The 19,270-nt window shown below is 55.0% G+C and overlaps 1 protein-coding gene across 7 annotated transcripts in view; it reads right to left on the bottom strand.

Annotated features, from left to right (window-relative positions):
• ELFN1 (extracellular leucine rich repeat and fibronectin type III domain containing 1) overlaps positions 1–18,992 on the bottom strand; it is a 109,144-nt gene extending 90,152 nt beyond the window's left edge. For 2 of the 7 annotated variants that reach the window (XR_005827675.1, XR_005827674.1), the window contains exon 1: positions 15,053–15,629. The gene's annotated coding sequence lies outside the window, so the exon portion shown is untranslated. Of the gene's footprint in view, positions 1–9,096; positions 9,285–15,052; positions 15,630–18,391 lie in introns of those variants that run through there. The other 5 variants (XM_040592896.1, XM_040592898.1, XR_005827673.1 and 2 more) reach the window with 4 other exon arrangements.
• Between the last annotated feature and the right edge of the window lie 278 nt (positions 18,993–19,270).

Raw genomic sequence — 19,270 nt, 5'->3', positions numbered from 1 at the left:
CTGTCCAGTTCTGTACATTAACCCAGCTTCAGCTGGGCACGATAAAGACAAATAAACAGCCAGACACAGCCTTTCCTCCATCCCCTAAAACTTCTCCAGCTCAGGTCCTCCCCCTGTCTTTCTGAAGTGCCAGAGGATCTTGCACTGGGTCCACATAGTCACAGAATGAAACCCGTGACCTGTACCCCCAAATACCTCCAATCCCCCAGGGAGGCAGAGACCTAAGCACCCAACCCATCATCTACATTCATCCTAGGAGCGGTTTTAAGACTCGCCTAGACAAAGTCAACACCAGCCTGATACACCACTGACAAAAGTCCTGCTTCAAGAAGAAAACTGGACTGAGGAATTTCAGAGCTCCCTTGTGCCAGCATTTCTGAGTCCCACCTTGTGATCTCCCCTCCTGGATTCACCCTCCTCCACAATCTTGAAATTGCAATTCCTCTGAAAAGCTCTAAGTGGCTATAAGGAAAGAATCTCATATCTGAAGCATTGACAAAACCCTGGGATTTAATTTTTATTGCAAAACCAAAGCCCCCCACCCCCCGCCCATGGCCCTTCCCTAACGACAAACAGCATCTCTGTAGCTGCCGATTGCTCCTGAATCGCAGCAGAGTTACAAACAGGTTGCAAGATGAGGTAGAGCACACTGTGACCTGCAGAGGACTTGGGCTAAGAAAACAGCACGATAAATAATTACTTTATTGCAAGTCAAGGGGCAGCATTTCCACAATGAGAAGAACTTTACTCTGTGCTGGTTTTTATATTGCAAATTACTTCCATGGTGCTGTCTCAAGGAGCCCTTGCTCCTCATCCCCCAGGGATGAAGACATTCAGGCACCCCCAGCCTCCATTGAGGAACCAGGCTGGCAGGATACAGCTCAGCAGCCTCATCCCAGGGCACTATTTCTACTTCAGGCAGGGGGAATAATTCTTCTGGATAATGTGGGTAACAGCGCAGTCCTGCTCATTGTCAGGGATGCACACTGCCTCCACTGACTAGTGTGCACTCCAAAATCCCTTGTTATTTCAACCTTCCTCCATCCCATTTCCAAGTAGGCTACTGGGGTTCATGGGAGGCTGGAGCTGGATCTTTAGATGTCGTACAGCTCACAGAATAATGCCTAAACAAGCACACACCTCCGCCTTCCTTCATCCAAAGTGCCATGTTATCAAGCACTGAGTCTCTTTAAAGAAATTACTGTGCAAGTGTCCCTACTGCAGCACAGCAAAATAAATGAACACAGGGTGGAAATAAATCAGTATCTATGGAGGAGGTCTCCTGCCCATGGGCACTTCAGGGAGAGTATGGATATTTTTCCACATTGGCAGCCTGATGACTTTCGATGCAATACATGACTTGATGACAAAAGATGCCGAGAAGGTGCCGGAGGAAGAAGGGAAACTGTTTTTCCCTTCGTTTTGATTTACACATGCTTCTGCTGGCACTGGCTCCTGGACATGTATTTCTCCATGCTCAGCTACTGCTGAGCATGATAATACAGAAGCACAGGCCCAGGAATTCACTGTCTGCGGGCTCTACTGTAGATCAGCAGCGTGATGAGAAAAAGGCTTATTAGCATTGCCATCATTTGGTATTTGCAGCGGGATGCCAAGAGTACAGAACGGCCACGGTAAAAAGCATCCCATTTAACCTTCACACCACACACCATCCTGAAAACATTACCCATCACAGGCCTGGCGTCAAACCCTCCCCACCAGCCCCCCATGCCAACCCACGATGGAGAGGCAATTGAAAGCGGCTCTCAGGTGCCCGGAGCATGTGGCCAGGGCAAGTTCACAGCACCCAGCACTGTGCCCAAGGTTGCTGACACTGCTCAAGCCACCATTAGCCAAAAGCAGCGCTTTGGCTGCTCTCAAACACATCAAGTGTTCAGTCCTCAGCTATGGAGCTGGGGAACACCAGGAGAGGCTGGAAGACAAGCAGTTGTGTTATCACGCATTCACCATCAGGAATGAGAGCACAACTCAACACATGTGTTGTCCCTTGGCTTCAAGGCCACCAATGCATTGACATTCCCAGCTGATTCAGGGCTCTTACTTGCACTTTGATCCCAGCCATGGCCAGGAGCTCTGTGAAGGCTTTCCAAGCAAACCCAGGAGTTCCTCTAGGACTGGCGACATTGGTTTTCATCTGTGCAATCCTTTGTGGATGCTCCTAGAGCAGAGCATGGGAGAGTGGAGTGATGGAGAGATTTTAGCTATTTATGAATTAGAAGAGTGGTTTACATTTTAAACAGGAAGATAGAGGAGATTTTGCTCAGAATAAGGGCTTTTTTTCCTTTATTTTTTTTCTAAATTGCTTTCCTAAACATTAGTACTTCTTGCCACAATGAACAACCAGGCAATTCCATCATGTTACCTTGGACATACGATGGCAGGCAGCTAATGCAATTGGTCATAAATCATGTCCCTTTCAATCTCCATTATATAGGAAGAGCAAATTTATTATGATGCATGTGTCATTACACACCAATGCTTTTCCATTATCATATAACTAGATACCCCCAAGGTTCATAATTTGCAGTATAATAGTAATTTTTAAAGAACCATTGGTAATCGATAGCCCTCAGCATCCCTGTCAGGATCATTTGCAAAACAAATAACAACACTGATCTCAAACAACTTTACAGGAGGGATATTTAATCCCCATGAACTGCATTATATGATGGATAAGCGAGGAATCCTAGACTATGTATCATGTATTTTCCTTGGATTAAATATCACTTCAATCAATGTTGCTACCAGCTGTACAATGCCACCTGTGTTTTCACTAAGTAATGCTGAAGTATTGTCTTACAAATAGACATCAGCTACGTGCCGGGCACCAGAACCACGTGGCAGCTCCATGGGGTGCGAGGAGGGGGACAAGGCAGAGGGCAGAGCAGTGAGTTAGCCGGCAGGATGCTGCACGCGGAGCACACGGCAGCAGGTGAAGCTGGGGGCACAGAGGGCTGCCCGGCACCCCATGAACTGGGGTAGCAGGCATTTACCGCAGCCACGACAGTGGCCCATGGGTGGGCGAGCAGGGGCGGCGCTGAGCCCCATGCTTGTGGGGCTCAAGCCCCAGCGGGCTGGGCACGGCAGAGGTGATGCTCTCTCCTGGGCTGGGTTTGCTCGGCAGAGCTCACTGAGGCAGGGCCCTGCCCTCGTTACCAAAACATCCAGTTCAGCCACCACAATGAAATCAAATCACCAGCAGAAGGAGGTGCTGGTTTCAGCCGCCTGTCGATACAGAGCTTGGGTTTAACCGAGTTACCGCTTATAACTCTACAAAAGCGCTAGGTAGTATCATTTAAAAAGAGGTTCAGCCGTCTGCCTCATTAGCTAACAGACAGACCTTACAGACAACAAACAGAAGCTTGATTTACTTATTGCTTCTCCTTTTCCTGCAGCACGCACTGCCCCAGGCTGTAATTGGAAAGGCAACTTTGTCCCGACCATCCCTGCCCTGGCTGCGGTCAGCCTGTCTCACGTCCATCTGCATCCCAGGCTGTGATAACTTTTAATGGAGCTTTTACATGCAAAAACTGAGACAGAAGCAGCTGACCCAGCAGGACCCCGTGCAACCAGCGCATGGAGAGGCACTGATGGGGACAGCGCCGACCCCAGGCGCTGGCACGTCCCCACGCTCACCTGGCTGTGCCGCAGCCTGCAAGACAAGGCAGGCAGCATCCAGCCCAGGGCTCCCTAACGAACACCTCCAAAGTCAGATTAAAGACAGGCACGACGTCTGTGCTTCAGCAACCTCGTTATCGGGGAGCCCGAGTTACCTGTTGCATGGCTGAGAGCCGGCCAGCACCTGCCTCTCTCCTTATGGATGGCTTTCCAAGGTATGAAATCCACATTTAAATTTTCTACACAAGTTTCTGCCTCTTCGGAGCTCTCCGGCAGAACCGTATCTCACTACTTGCAGCTGGAGGCACCTTTAGCAAAATCTTCAGCTCCCAGTGATGTGGAAAAATTCATGCATTTCTCTCCTCAAGTAAGCGCAGATCTGGCATTCACAGCACTTCCCAGCGATAAGCCCTGAATCGCTCATCACTAGAAACCCCACACTTTGGTACGGACGGACAGATCGGGATAAAAAAAAAAAAAAAAAAAAACACACAACACACACCCTTGGACCTTAACTAAACATTTTAGCTGCTGGAGATTACAGAATCCTATTTAGCGATATCAGAGAGCATTTTCCACAGAGGAAACATCTTCAACCTGGTTACAGGAAACCAGGAAAATTAAATATTTGGGGAGGAACAAGAAACTCCACAGAGTTTTGCTTCCTTCGGTTCATTTTTAGAGACAAACATGTTTTAGAAATGGGATTAGTTGAGGCACCCCGGCACGCCTTCCCACTCGGTGGCAACTCAACTGGTCTGCACACTCCTGCAAGCTCCTGGGCTGCCCCAAGGAAAATGCCATTAAAGAAAATACAGCTATTTTTAAAGTAGAAGGACAAATTCTCCTCCCAGTTACACCAGTGACCTCGTGACTCTCCACAAGACTGGGCAGGCACAGCTCTCACTTGGGGTTATTTTGAGCATCCTCCAGGGTCACCAAGCACCCAGCAGATAGTAAGTGCAGAGAAGCAGAATGAGACCGTCACCCCTAGATAGTCAGACCAAACCTGTTAAAACACTGACAATTTTCACCGACTGGAGGGTGAAATGAATCCCCTGTTAAAATAAAACACTTTTAATCAAAACCCTTCAGCCAGCCTGGATCTGGAGGGGGCACAGCCACCTCCCTCTGTACAAGCCCGCGCCGAGCAGGGGTGGCACCCCTGTTGCCATGCCTGCTCAAGCACTACAACACAACGCATGCAGTACAAGCTCGTTCAGGGCTCTTCCACAGATGAAATATTTAAATATTTTATATATTGCAATCCCTTTTAGTTTAAATCAGATGGAATTGCTATAAACTGACTTGCTCTCCCCATCGTTTTTTTTTTTAACCTTCTACCTGCAGTTTCATCAGGCTGTCATCCAGCATGAGCTTAGAGCTTCATGAGTACAACCCATGCTGGCAAATAGATGGAGACCTCTCAGAAAGCTCAGATGCTGCACAGCGATGAGGAAGCACCTTTTACTCCCCCTTGAACAAGCATCAGGGCTGCGGCATGGCTGAAGGGATATCACAAATCAAAAGCGATGCAGAGCCTGGACTTTCCCCAGCTGGATTTTCCCGGCTGGGATGAGCACTGCCTGCCTTGCCATGCCACCCAACCTGTCGGCATCACCCACTTTGGGAGCTGCTGCTCTCACCCCCAAGGCAGCAGCCGCATTTTAGCTGCCATTAATACCAGTAAAAGCAAGACACAGGGCAAGCTCTGGAAGATAGGATGTGTCTGAGCATATGGGCAGAGAATTACACGTTGGTCACAACACAAAACCTCCCAGAGAATCAGGCTGGGAGGAATCTCCCAGCTCACGTGGTCCAGGGGAGATGCTACTGCAACACTCAGGGTTTCACCCAACTGCCATGCCCAGCTCTAGAGCATCCCAGGAGGCTGCACACAGGCACCAGCTTCATTAGCAAACTCAACGGACAATGAATGATCAAAGCAACCAGCAATTCCACCCAAATTGACCTCCATGTTCTCACCCTGGAGGCCAGCAGACCCAACACTACTACCCGTGGTGCAAGGGAAGAGAGGACACATCCGCAGGCAGGGAGGGAAGGTCTGTCCCTTGGACTGCAGAAGCCTAAAGATGGAAAACGCTTACAGCTGCGTATGCATCCATATGCATAAGAGAACAGGCCCTGATCCAGCACACGCTTACGTCAATCTGCCGTCACCAAGATTTAGGAGAACATTTAAAATTAAGCAAAAATTTCCTTGCGCTGCAAAACTAAGGACAAAGAAGGGAAATAAGTCTCATGGTGGAAGCAGAAGCAGGTGTCACAGCACTTGGTCCCAGCACAGGCTCCAGCACCAACACCCCAGGTAACCCTGGGCATGTCACTTCACCTCCGAGTTTTACCACCGAACGCTGCTGCTGGCTCTCCAGGCACAGCTCCCCTTACAGCTGTAAAAGGCTCTCCGATGGTCACAAAAAAACCTCATCAGCTTTGAAGGCTGTTTCCCATCTGGTCCCCATGGCCAGCCCTTTACACGCTGTTTGCAGAAGAGCAGGTCACCTGTTACTCAGCAGCTCCAAGGAACCCCACAAGCCCTGGCTCTGAGGAGCTGCTTATAATCTAAATCACAGAAGAAAGTCAGGATTTACAGCAACACTTCTGATTTTGCCTGCTGAAAATAAAGACACCAGCACTTCAAAATAAATGGGGAGAAGAGCAAGATCAATGAGTGAAACACTTATTTCCCAACCCAGTCTAATTAAAATGCAGTATATTACTCCGTTCACCATCACAAGTAAGAGTTCCAGTGCTAAAGGGAGTGCATTATCCTAAAGGCTATACTATATAACATGATCCTGGTTTATGGCTGTTTTGTTAGTAAGATAGGGACTGGAAAGGACAAAAAAAAAAAATATCAGAGCAGGAACTAGTAATTCTTCATTGAAAGAGGGTAGGGAAAGCCATGCAGAAAGTTTCAGGCTTTTACTTTAAGCCAACGTGGAATTAGAACTGATTTCACAACTGGAAAGGATTTTCATAGAGAAGAGGACTTCTCTGTGAAAGTGAAGTATGGGAAAGCTCAAGATTAAAAAACTGACCCACGGAGCAAACATGACAAACTTCTCTGAACTTTGATGGGGTAGTGGTGTTTGCTTTGCTTGTAAGCATTACGGTTGGACTTGATCTTAAGGGTCTTTCCCAGCCTAAATGATTCTATGATTTCTTGGGGAGCTTTAAGAATTGCATCCCACAGATTTATTTCCCCTCCTCTCTTTAAAGGTAAAGCAGTGACACAAACTCCACAGCCCAATCTCTGCACCTTTGTGAACTGGGACAGCTGTTGAAATATGTTGATTTATTGAAGTTTTCCATTTACTCCTCTGCGGTGGATGTTCTCCAGAAGCAGCTGCATTACTCCTGTGCCTACACTTCGGCATTTCCCTAGACAAGTAGGAGCCAGACCAAGTGAGCAACACGGGGTGGGCTCAGCCAGGTGCCCATCCCCACCATGCACCCACCCAGCCCGTTTGCACCCTGCAGTTACAGTCCTGCCTGCCTAGCAGAGCTGGGTGACGCACAGCTCAGCCCCACTGCCAGCTCTGCTGCACACTTTGCAAAGCAGTCTCTTCCTGACACAGGCCAGGTCCTTGCAGCTTCTAGGGACAGGGGCTCAAACCCAGCCAGCACAGAAGATCAATGGTGCCTTAAAACACGAGAGGTAGGTTTGAACTCCTGGATTTTAAACAGAAAGCCACTTCCAGCAGCTCTCCATCCCCTTGGGCCACACGCCAGACCTTGCAATTCACTGCTCAGCATTGCCTTCCCAGGAGAAGGCAGCTGGAAGTGACATTACTGCAGTGCCTCCCTCCATCCCCAGGAGTTAATCGGTTCAGTGACACCAGCAGTCACATCCCTGGTCCTGCAGGCCCTGATGGATGCCCTTGTCTGCCACACTCACTACATCTACTCACAGCATTTGTACCTGCTGCACCCTGAGCAGGGGCAGAACCAGCATGAGGGTTACAGGGTTTATTTCCAAGCCACTTCCTGGGGCAGGAGTAAAGCAGAAGCAGGTATTTTTCAGATGTTCAATACCTTTTTTTTAAAAAAAAAATTAATCATTGCCTTCTTTTGCATTGCTTTAACAACTTGACTCTTTTTGCACTGAGAGCTCAGAAGGGTGGGTGGGAAATGCCCCTTCAGTGCTGCTCCACACATCACTACTTCTATTCAAGCAGGGCTGGGCACAAACTTCTCAGCACAGTGATGAAAAGAAACTGCTTCAATTCCTCAGCTGTCCCAGGATTTTTTCTTGTGATCAGACTGACCAGCCGCCCAGCCTGGAGAGGGAAGGGTTAATTAATAATGTCACAAGATAAGCACTTGGGCCATGCAATTACCATCTCTGGCTAGAATACCTTGGTGAACCACCAGCAATAACGGGTCTAGCACTGAGCTGAAGTCAAGACATTTATCCCTTGACAATGCTCTATTGCAACAACTTTATTTTGATGATACCAGATGATTAACGCTTACAGCCGCTGTCATTTCCTTTGATAGATTTTGGGGCTGTGGAGTGACATTTGCTCAATGCATCGTTCTTGAAAAGCTGCACTCATCGTAGCGGAGAGAGAGCTGCTCCATGCGCCCAGCCATCAGCAACCAGGCTTTCCGCAAGCTGCAGGTGACCAGGAGAGTGACTCTGTGGATGCTCACGGAAAGCCTTGCCTGGCAAAGGCTGCGGGGCAAGAGCAACATGCCAACGTTGTAAGAAATGGCAAGAGTTCATCTTATCCAGTGGAAAGGGAAGAGACTGTTGGTTACAAACTCACACCGAGAGCCACAGCAGACTGTGCTGTTTTGCCACAAACACACTGGAAGATCAGATCCCAAGCTGAGACTCTCCAAGGCTGAGTTACAGCCGTACCGAGCTCTCACAACTGCTCTTGAGGCCAAAAAGCATCCAAAATCAGATCAATCAATCAGTGAAACAAGACATGGACAAATGCCTTAACCACAGCATTCGCTAAAAGAAAAAAAAACCACCACAACAAACCCACCAAACAGCTTGGAAACCTTAATTTTAACCTCTGCACCTCCAGGTTCCCCCCACCCGTAACATGAGGACAAGAATCATCTACCTCAGCCGGCTGCTGCAAGGTTTTCCTAATCAATCAGCTCATTAATTCATGCAAAGCATTAGATAGACAGCAGATGGATGGCTTTACACAGTAGTCTTTTCTACAGTGAAATATTTCTACTTAATTCTCTGCCCACAGCTGCCTGCCCACTCCCCTCTCCATGGCACGGAGCGATCCAGGCTCACGTACAGACACCCACCAGGTCTGGAGCAGCGGGGGCTCCCCTAGACCCCAACAGCACCCACAGCCACGTGGGATTCCCTGGCTGGAGACACAGATCTTACAGATTTGATTTTCATCTCGTCATATTTAAAAGCTGTCTCGGGAGCGTAATGATTTTAAATTCACTCACCGCCACAGTCAATCAATGGAGCGGCGGCGGCTGCTAGTGCCTGGCTAGCGGGCAGTGATGAATGGGGCTTTCGAGGCTGCATCTCTCGCCTCCGAGCGAGAGGAGAGCGTGGGCAGAGGGTGGGGAAGAGAAGCAAAGCCAGAAAAGGGAACCAAAAGGAAGAGACAGGGCAAAGGGTAGAAAAACCCAACCTGCTCACTGCAAACTGGGGACAGGCGTTTATCTGCTCCTGCAAGGCACGGCTTGGAGGGAGCAGCCTTGGCTTGCATTAGTCTCCCTGATCGGTTATCATCCTATATCTTAAATAAACCAGCTAATGCATTTATTATAAGTCAGCATTAACCCCAAACCTGGCTTGTGCAGAGGACAAGAGCCCCAGCTGCCAGCCTCCACCTTGCACGTGCCCCTGACCCAGCTTTCCTTTCCAGGAGGAGCTGAAGAGCAAACACCCGAACACCACCCTCAAGAGCATGTCTGTCCCCAGGACAAAGCGATAAAGGGCACAGCGCTGCCCCTCAGCTCTTCCCATGCAGAAGCAGCTGGACATGAGCCCCACTGGGTGACACACAGCACCCTGTGCCACCCCATCCCTGGACAGCTTCAGGTGCCAGCAGCAGAGGAGCAGCCCTGTATGCTCACAGCCACCACGGGGGGACAGGGAGCACCTGTCTCTGAGACTACTGTGAGTTTCCAGGAGGGAAAAAACAAACGCAGGCAAAAATCCCCCTGCTGGGGGAACCCAAGGGGCCTAATCCTGCTCATCGCCCTGCTCTACCAAGAAAGGATGCTGCTCAGCATTTGAAAGGAGCCACTTCACATCTGGGCTCTGTTTCTCTTTCTTTCTCCAATTACAGGGTCAGGTCAGTGCTATGCAGTTTGTGACCATAAAAATATTCATAATATGGAAAACTGGTATTACCAAAGAAGCTGTAGTTTGTGGTGTGAGCATCACAGCTGGGTGCTACGAGTCTCAGAGTGGGGAAAGAGTCAAAAAATGAAAACCACCACACCAGCAAAATAAAAGTAGAAGGCAATAAAAGTAAATTAATGATGTTGCTCCAATTTGAGCAAACACTAATTAAGAATGGGTAATTGAATTAAGGCATTATTTAGAAACCCAAACAACTCCTGAGCTGGGTTATAAATACATTATAGGGTTCCTGTGACATCACATATCTCTCATACCTTACTACCCACAATTTATTTTAATGTCACCAGACTCTCCAGATTTATTTAAGTCCTCATCACTCACCATTGTTTTGCGTCTACCCTATATATCCATATCCTCTCCCCTCCATGCCACACCCCCAAGTGCTCCATATGAGGCGGTGATGACCATTTGGTAAGTCAAACCTGTGTAATTAGCTCAGCTCATCAACCACTCCGTGCCCCCCCCCCCCCCCCCCCCCCCCCCATGCCCAGTAGCCACAGGTCTGGGTCTAATTTGTTTACAGCCTGGAAAAATATCAAATAACTCATTAGAAAACAAATCCATCCTCTAGAAATACATTTTTTTCTACAGCTCCAAGTGTTGGTTTGCTCCACGTTACACTGGGAAAGGCACTGCACAAGCAGGATCTAAGCCTGGCCCAGAACAGGTCAAAAAAACCAGCATCATCACACTCTGGAAATAGATGAAAACAGCATCTCAAGCAAAAGGAAAAGAGAAGAAAGAAAAAAAAAAAAAGTCAGCCCCTCTAAGGTTTCACAGCAAATGTTTGTACCTGTGAAAGGTCCTGAGATACTGCATTTGCAGCTGGGACAGTGCTTTGGGTATTTAGCAAGAGGCTTTACATACATTATTCTTCCCTCCTCCTGAGCCCTTTGCAGCGAGGCTTACAGTTCTTACCACACCTGCATTTTTAGGAAAAGACACAAATACACCAAAAGGGAAGAAAGGAAATGTTTAAAACCGCTAAAGACGCTTGTAAGGAAAGCAGCATGAGAAGACAACATGGGCAAATCCAAGTTCACACACATATATAGCTCTAGGAAAGTGAAAAAAGCAGCAGCGTTGAAGTGCTTTGTGCTGAGGTATGAGCATATACTGTAGCAAAATATACATGCTGTTTATAAAACCTACTGGAAAACTTTTCCCTAAAATATGCCGTATAAAGTATAAAACTTTATTATCTCTGCCTGTCCATTTTACAAATATATACACAAACAAGTTGCCAAATCTGCCTGCAGTTTAACTCCATTAAATCCAATGAATGAGTTTGGCCCACAAAAAACTCCGCACTTACTGTAATAAAGCTAAAAGCTGATAGCTGATACAGTAAAACACATACATTTCCATAGACTTATTCCTGCTGATTTAAAAATATGAGCGAGCTACAGGGAATGCCCTTGTCCAGCTCCTAAAGAAATGCTGAAATGGTGGAGGGGAAAAAAACCTAAACCCGGGAGTTTTCTTCTTCAGTTCCCCCTAACCACAAAGGGGAGAGGGCTGGGGGGAAGCCGGTGGGGTTGTGTTTATTTGGCTTTTCCCACTGAGAGCCCTGACCGCATACAACACATGTTTGAACAAAACACCTTGGTCCCCAAGTTGGGCAGGACCCGATCCAGCAGGAGCAGGGGTCACAGATCTGAACCCCATCCTGGGACGCCTGCTTCTCCCCCACTGGTCCCCAGAAGGGAGAACGCGCTCAGGCTCCTGGGGCAGGGGACACGGGATGCTCTGCTCCCCAAGGCAGCTGGCCACAAGTCCATTTTCAGGGCATTTTCCTCGTGGTCAGTGGTTCTCCAGCCACTGGGTCATCTTGAACTATACCTTGAACCTTACATTGCATGGGGGACCATGCCAGGCGGTACAGAACCTGGACCCAAGTGACAGATTGTAAGCTTCCCCTGACTGACAGGGGATTTTCTTTTTGTTGAAGTTTTGGGGGTTTTTTAATGCACACAGCTGTCATAACCACAGCAACTCCCACCTCCACCACCTCGACCCCCTGCCATGCCCCTCCAACTCCCTTACCTGCGCTGATGGGCACACTGCACCCTCAGGGCCACCTCCTCCAGACCCTCCTGCCCCAGCTCCTTGTGGTACATGGAGGCTCCATGTGTCCCTCACCTGGAGCTAACTCTCACAGCCTCTTAGATATTAATTATTATTTGCTTCTTTTATGGGGACATCTCAGGGACCCAGATGACTCTTGTGCTAGGGGTTGTACATAACATTCACCGCTCCAGCAGCCAAAATACAGCTCACGTACCATTTCATGCTCTTCCTCCTTTTTCTCCACACCAAACCAGTGCTCTCACAGGGGTGCAGCAGACACCGGACCATAGCACAGGATCTCCACTCCAGTCCCTCTACCCCAAGGTCCCCACAACCCTACTGCTTTCATAGCTCCGTCTCCTGCCTCACCCACAGCTTGAAGCCATGCATGGCACTGTAGCTGTCCCACTAAGCCCACCCAGGTCCTCTCCTCCCCACCAGCCTCCTCTGGGCCCAGTTTGCTGGTGACCATCACACCACCATCTCTCACCACACCCAGACACTCAGCCCCAGTGCTGTCCTGCCAGGCTCACTCAGACTCTCCCCAGGCCCTTAGTCCACAACACAAAAAAAATCCAGCAACCATACTGGGTCATGCAAAACACCACCCAAGGCTGTGCCCCCAGCTCATACCCCCTTACAACCCTGCAGCAGCTTTCCTGCCCTCCACCTCAAAGCCTTACTGATGACTCCACCAGCTGCCTCCCCACAGCCCCATCACAAACAGCTCACAAAGGCACCTAGAGCAAGCCCCCAGCCTCACATCCTCCCCTCCTAAGACTACTCACTGTCCTGCAGCAGCTCCTTAAATCCCCCTGCTCCACCCAGCTTCCCAGTGCCCTTTGCTGAGAAAACATGTAATCCCAGGCTTTTGCTACACCTGGAGTTAACAACAATTTGCAGCTGAGTGCCAATGCTGCAGGTGTTGCTGTGCTGCTGTGGCTTTTCTTGGTGTGAAATCCCAGCCCTGGAGCAGCCTGCAGGGAAACTCCACCCGGACCAGCACGGCTGGGATGCGCCTGGCTGCTGTCTCCCATATCCCTCTGGGACACAGGGCTTCACTGATATAACCCGCTTGCTTGTCCCCAGCACACGCGCACGGGGGAAAATACGCATCAGAAAAAAAATGCCCAAGGATGGTGTTGAGACTGTACAAACCAGCGGGACAACACTGAGCTCTCCAGGGCAGGGACCACGCATCCTGCCCCTGCCACAGCTTCTCCATCCTCAGCGCTACATTCAGAGCCCGACTCAGAAACCTCCAAAGCACCGGCCACATCCTTCTGTTTGCATCCATTGTGCAATCCTATATTTAGCATATGATGGGAGAACTGAAATAAATAATACATAGCTCATAACAGTAAACCTTGCACCTCGAACAAGCCAAAAGCCTGACCTTTCATAGTTAAGCCGTCCTGGTGAGAGGTTAGATCTTGTGTTTTCTGATCATCAAACAGGAAAGCATTAGCCAGACAGGGAGAACAAGCTCTTATCTAGACCTGATTTCTTTCCCCTCCAGGGGATCCTGTAGGATATTTCAGTTCTCGCTTGCTCGCTGTATGACTCTTCCCTCCCCCAGTTGCTTAAAATCAGCCAAATTCACAATCTAATCTGGCCGGGAGTCAAAGGGGAGAAAAATCAAGTCCTAATGCAGTGACTACTTTGAATGGGGAATTGAAGCCAATCAGAAAGGCATTATTGATCCCTGCTCAGAGCACCTCGGTCAGGGAGAAGAAGGCTGCGGGCAGCCGCAGAGCTGCCCACCACAGCCAGCCAGAGCTGCCCTGCCAGGCCTGCAGCTCTCCCAGCGCTCGCCCGGGCCGGCAGCCGGCCCTGTCCCGCAAAATTCCCTGCCCGTGCTTGCAGGCAGGGAGAGCACACACCACCCCTGTGCCAGCACCGGCGAGCACCCACGGAGTCCACTAGCCCAGGGCATACACGTGTGTGCAGGAGCGTGACCCGTGTGCTAGCTACCATGGCACATCGGTGCACAAACACTTCTAGCGTGCATGGCTTTGGAGTGGACCCATCTGCAAGAGCAAGGCTGCTACATCAAGGCTGTGCATGCATGCATATGTGCACAGCAAGGCTACACGTATTTAAGCAGTGCTAGTGCGGGGCAGCTCTGCACAAGAGCCAAAGTGCAGGCTGCAGGGCTGGGAAGGGGTGTGCATGTGTGTGCATGTCCCCCCGCAGCTGCCCCTAACCCGCAGGCAGGGTCCCTGCAGCGGGCAGGGGAAGGCAGCGGGGTGGCTCACCCCTGGCAGCGGGGCAGGTGTGGCAGAGGACCGGGAGCAGCCGGCCGAGGTTGGGCTCAGCTCTGGGCATCCCTGGGTGACATCCCGATGCTCTGGCCCGCGATAGCCCTGGCTACACGCTCCTCTGCCTTATGTAACCGCGGCAGGGATGTAGCGGCAAAGGGGGGACAGAGATGCGGGAGGGAGAGGGACTGCCCACCGCCCCCCTCCCAAAGCAAAGGGGGCCGCAGGCGAAGCTGGATGCCCCCGGTAGGGTAAATCCTGCCGCCAGGCCGAGGCGGCTGCATTGGCAGCGGGTGGGCTGGGCCGGGCTCGGGGCTGCCCGATGCGGGGCAGGTCCGGTGCCGGTGCCGGTGCCGGTCCCCGCCGGGGAGCCCAGGGCCAGGCACGGCCCCCGCCGCGGCAGCGCCCAGCACCAGCCGGCCGGCTGCTCCCTGCCCGGGGAGGGGGCTCAGCCCGGAGCCCCCCCCCGCAGCCAGCGGGACGCGGGGCGGCAGTACCGGGGGGGAGTCCCGGGAAGTTTGGGGAATCCTACATTTTGCAAGGAGGCAGGAAGGAAACGCCTCCCCTAAAAATTAAAAAACCAAACCAAAGCCACGCGGGGTGCCGGTAGCTCCTGTCCCCCCCGCTCGGGCTGTGCCCCCCAACCTGCCAGCCCGGGCACCGCGGAGCCGTGCGGCCGCCGGCACCTCCTTACCTGCCGGCGTCACGTCTGCTGCTGCCTGCCCTGCTCCAGCTCTTCCTCCTCTTCTCCTCCCTCCTCCTCCTCCTCTCTCCCTCTCCCTGCTGCTTGGGGCTCTTTATGGAGATTCATTCATTCATGCCTTCCCATCGGTCCCTCAGCGTTTCCCTGCCTCCCGGAGGCAGACCGTGTGACGCCTCGCCCCTTTCCAGCCACTTTCTGCTGTCACAGAGCGGCGCTGCCCCAGCTCGGAGCGGTGGCCAGGCTGGGACACGCGTGGGCAGCGCGGGGCCGTGGGAGCGTTCCCCAGCGTGGGGTGGGGGGAGTGGGCACGGCACCGAGCCGCCCCGGGGGAGTACAGGCGGTCTTTGGCGCCCGTCACCGGGGCGTCGGGTCGCCCCCGGGGCTTTCCACGCTGCCCTTCGCCCGCCCCGTCCCACGCCACGCCGCTGCCCCACGGCCGCTCGCTCCCTGCCGGCCCCACCGAGAGCGGCTGCCGCGGAGGGCGCGGGAGGGGGGGGGGGGGAGGGGGCGCATCCCCACTCCGGCCCCCGGGCAACCCTCGTCCCCTTTTTCCTTCTCTGCTCTGCCCCCCATCCCCCCGATCAACGCGTCCTTCCTCCCCCTCCCGCTGCCTCCGCACCCGCGGCAGGACCGCATCCCGTCCCGCATCCCGCACCGCATCCCGCACCGCATCCCGCACCGCCGGGCGCAGCCCCATCCGCGCCGTTTACAAAAGCGCTGACTCAAGCTGGGAGAGGAGCGGCGGAGCCCGGCGCGGGGAGCCAGGGCTCCCGGCCAGCCCTGCACGGGTACTCCCGGCACGGGTACCCCCCGCACGGGGAGGGCGCCCCCATCCCGGGGGCCGCTCGCTCCTCCCGGTCCCCGGGCAAAGTTCAGCCCTGCCCAGACGGGGGTCCCTCCCTGCCCAGCGCTGCCTGCCCTCCCTCTGCACTTTGGGCGGGGGGGCGCTGGGGACACGCTCCTGGCCCCCACCGACACCCCCCCGCTGCCCATTGCCCCTCGCTGCCTGCACTCCCCGCCAGGCCGGGGCAAACCCGGGGGATCTGGGGCGGGGTAAGCCCTGCAAGGTGCCAGGCAGCACGGCGGGAGGTGTTGAGGGGGGTGTTATTTTAGGTGCTAAACTTGAGGAGGGGTACCTCCCTTCTGCACAGGCACGGGGCAATGCTTTCCAGCCAGGCAGGGCGGAAAAATCCGCTTTTTCCCTTAAAGACATGGTCGGAAATAAGAAGAGCGGCATCTGGGTTTGGGCGCTGCCGGAGCCTTCAGAGCGACAAACCGGTAATTTGGGCTGAACCCCCTTAAAAATACTCCCCGGAGGGCCCCGCCCGCCCCCCGCCGTGCCGTGCCGTGCCGTGCCGTGCCGTGCCGCTTCCACAGGCGGTGCCACCCCCTTTGCAACATTGCCATCAATTTCTATTAACGATCGCTTTATTCACCGCTGCAAACTTCTAAATATTTAATACCGTGCAAACCGGCACAGAAACGCACGGAGCCGCCGGGAGGAGGCGAGTCCTCGGCTGGGGAAGGCGTAAGCGGCTGCCTCCGGCTGAGGCCGGCGGCCCCGCTGCCTCTGCCCCCGGGGGAGCCTGTTGATATCGTGCCCCCCCCTTCCCCCCTTCCCCTCCCTCCGCTGGGCTTTCCCAGGGCTGCAAATCACTGCCTGGACGTGGGCAGCATCGCGGTCCCCCCGGGCTGCCTGGCCCGGGGAAGGCAGGGATGAGCGGGGATGCGGAGGTTGCTGGCCGGGAAGAGCTGGAGGAGGACAGCAGGGTGCGGGGCGGGGAGGTGACACACCCCGACAGGCCAGTATGTCCCCCAGCACCGGGGCGTGCTGCCGGCCGGGTCCCGCCGCGCACGGAGCATCTCCGCTCTACATCGAGCGGGACGGGGGCTGGGGGCCGCCGGGGGGCTGGGCTGGGTGGAGGGGTTAAGAGGGGGGGGGGGGGGGGGCTGCCCCTCACAGCTCTGGCATCCCCGGACACAAAGGCACGGCCCTGCCGGCAATGTCAGGCAGAACTCAGGTGGGGAGCGGTCCTGCACAGGGACCCCTCAAGAAGAAAGGGGGGAGCATCCCAGCCAGACGCCGGGGAGCGGACGGGACACCCCTCCTCTCGCCGCCCCGCGGACCCCCATCCCCGGCCGAACTTCATTAAGGTGCAATCAAGAAAACTGGCAACTCCGGCCGCGGTTTAACACCGGCTCCGCCAACCGGCGGGTGCCCCGGTCCTCTGGGCTCAGCCCGAATTTGGGAACTAACAGGGAACTTCAGAGCAACATCTGTCATAATAATTAAAACTACACACACACACACAGCGGGCAGGACCACGCTCCCGTGTTCCCCCGTGCCCCCTTTTTTTAAAAAACAAACAAACAAACAAACAAGCGAAAGCGGCTCAAACTCACAGGCAGGCACCTGCCCCCCCGCCTCCCCCCAGCACCGGGGGACCGGGGACCGGCCCCCGGCTGGATGCGATGCCCCCCCACCGGAGCACGGACACCCCCGCCTCCAGCTACGGCCGCCCTCCTCCACTAATTTTCTTTAATTAAAGCTCTATGTGCGGCACGTTTCGTGAGGACAGAAATAGCCGCTGAAGGAGCACATGTGGGGAGGCAGGTCCACGCTGCCGGCGTGGGAATGCGGGGGGGAGCAGAGCCCGGGCGCGGCTCGGCCACAGCCCCCACTCCAAAGCCGGGGCCGCCGGGGTTATTTGGGGTGGTGGGTGCGCTCCGTGTGGCGGGGAGGGGATGCGGCCCGGAGCCCCCTGTCCCCGGGGGGACGCTGCTGCCGCCCGCGGCGCTGCCTCTTCCCCCGGAGCACCGGGGCTTCCCGCAGGCAACAGTTGCGGCGCCGGTGGCACGCAGGGGCTCCCCCGGGGGCAGGGGGCTCCGGCCCCGGCGCAGCCCGCGGGCGGCGGGGAGACCCCGGGAGACCCCGGCGTGGGGATCCCCCGCGGGCAGGGGCGGAACACGGGCCGGGCGGCCGGCGGGGCTCCCCCTGCTCCGCTCCCCCAAGCCGGGGAGAGCCGCTCCGGGCCCGACCTGCCCCCCCGGGGGCAAGGGGGACCGGGAGCGGCTCCAGCCGAGACCGAGGACTCCCCGGCCGCGCAGGGGGACGGCGCCCCGCTGCCCCCGCCGTCCTCTCCCACCGAAGCCCCAACCTGAGCCGCCGCCGCTAAAAGTTTGGCGACACGGAGCGGCCACGGGCCCTGCGTGGGGCTCCGGGGCTCGCCGGGCAGCGGCGGGGGGACCCCGGGTGCGGGGCAGGGACGGGGGGGCTCAGCCCGGGGCGGGGGCCGGGCGGGCTGCGGCGGGGGCTGCGGGCGCACCTACCTGCTCCGGCGGCGGCCCCCGGCGCTCGGCGGCGCGCCCAGCCCCGAGGCGCGGTGATGGGCGGCGGGCGCACCCGCGGCTGCGGCTCCCCGCGCCCTCCCAGGCGGGCGGGCCGGGGGCAGGAGGCGGGCAGGGAAACGCAGCCGGAGCCGAGCAAATCCCGACGCTGGAGCCGGCCTCCGAGAAGAGAAGGGCTGCAGCTCCTCACTGCGTCAGGCGGAGAGCCCTGCCCGTGCAGGCGGCGCCGGGCAGCGCTGCCAGGCCCGGGGGGCTGCCATCGGCACGGCACGGCTCGGCTCGGCGCGGCTGGGATGGGCTCGGCGCGGCGCGGCTCGGCGGGGATGAGCTCGGCTCGGCTGGGATGGGCTTGGTTCGGCGCGGTGCGGTGCGGGCGGCTCGGGGTGCGGGCCGGGCGTCTCGGTGCGGTGCGGTGCGGCTCGGCTCGGCTCGGCTCGGCCTAGAACGGCCCGGTTCGTCTCGGTGCAGCTTGGCTAGGCTCGGCACAGCACGGCACGGCTCGGCTCAGTTGAGCCTGGCTCGCCCGGGTTTGGTGCGACCCGGCTGGGTCCGGCCACGCTGGCACGGCACTGAGCGATAAGCGGCTTGGCCGGGAGAGCCGGGCTGGCATGGGGGAGAGGGGGGGCGGGTGTGCGTGTGTGTGACACTGTGTGTGTGAGACACCGCGTGTGACACTTGCATGTGTGACACTGTGTGACACTGTGCATGTGTGTGACACTGTGCGTGTGAGACACTGTGTGTGACACTTGCATGTGTGACACTGTGTGACACTGTATGTGTGTGACACTGTGACACCGTGACACCCTCTGTGTGTGTGTGGCACTGACACCATGTATGTGTGTGTGTGTGACAGTGACACCT

This window comes from Falco naumanni, chromosome 4 (genome assembly GCF_017639655.2).
Source record: "Falco naumanni isolate bFalNau1 chromosome 4, bFalNau1.pat, whole genome shotgun sequence".
NCBI lineage: Eukaryota > Metazoa > Chordata > Aves > Falconiformes > Falconidae > Falco > Falco naumanni.
Note: the sequence above shows the minus strand (reverse complement) of the source record. Positions and strands in the feature narration are given on the sequence as shown.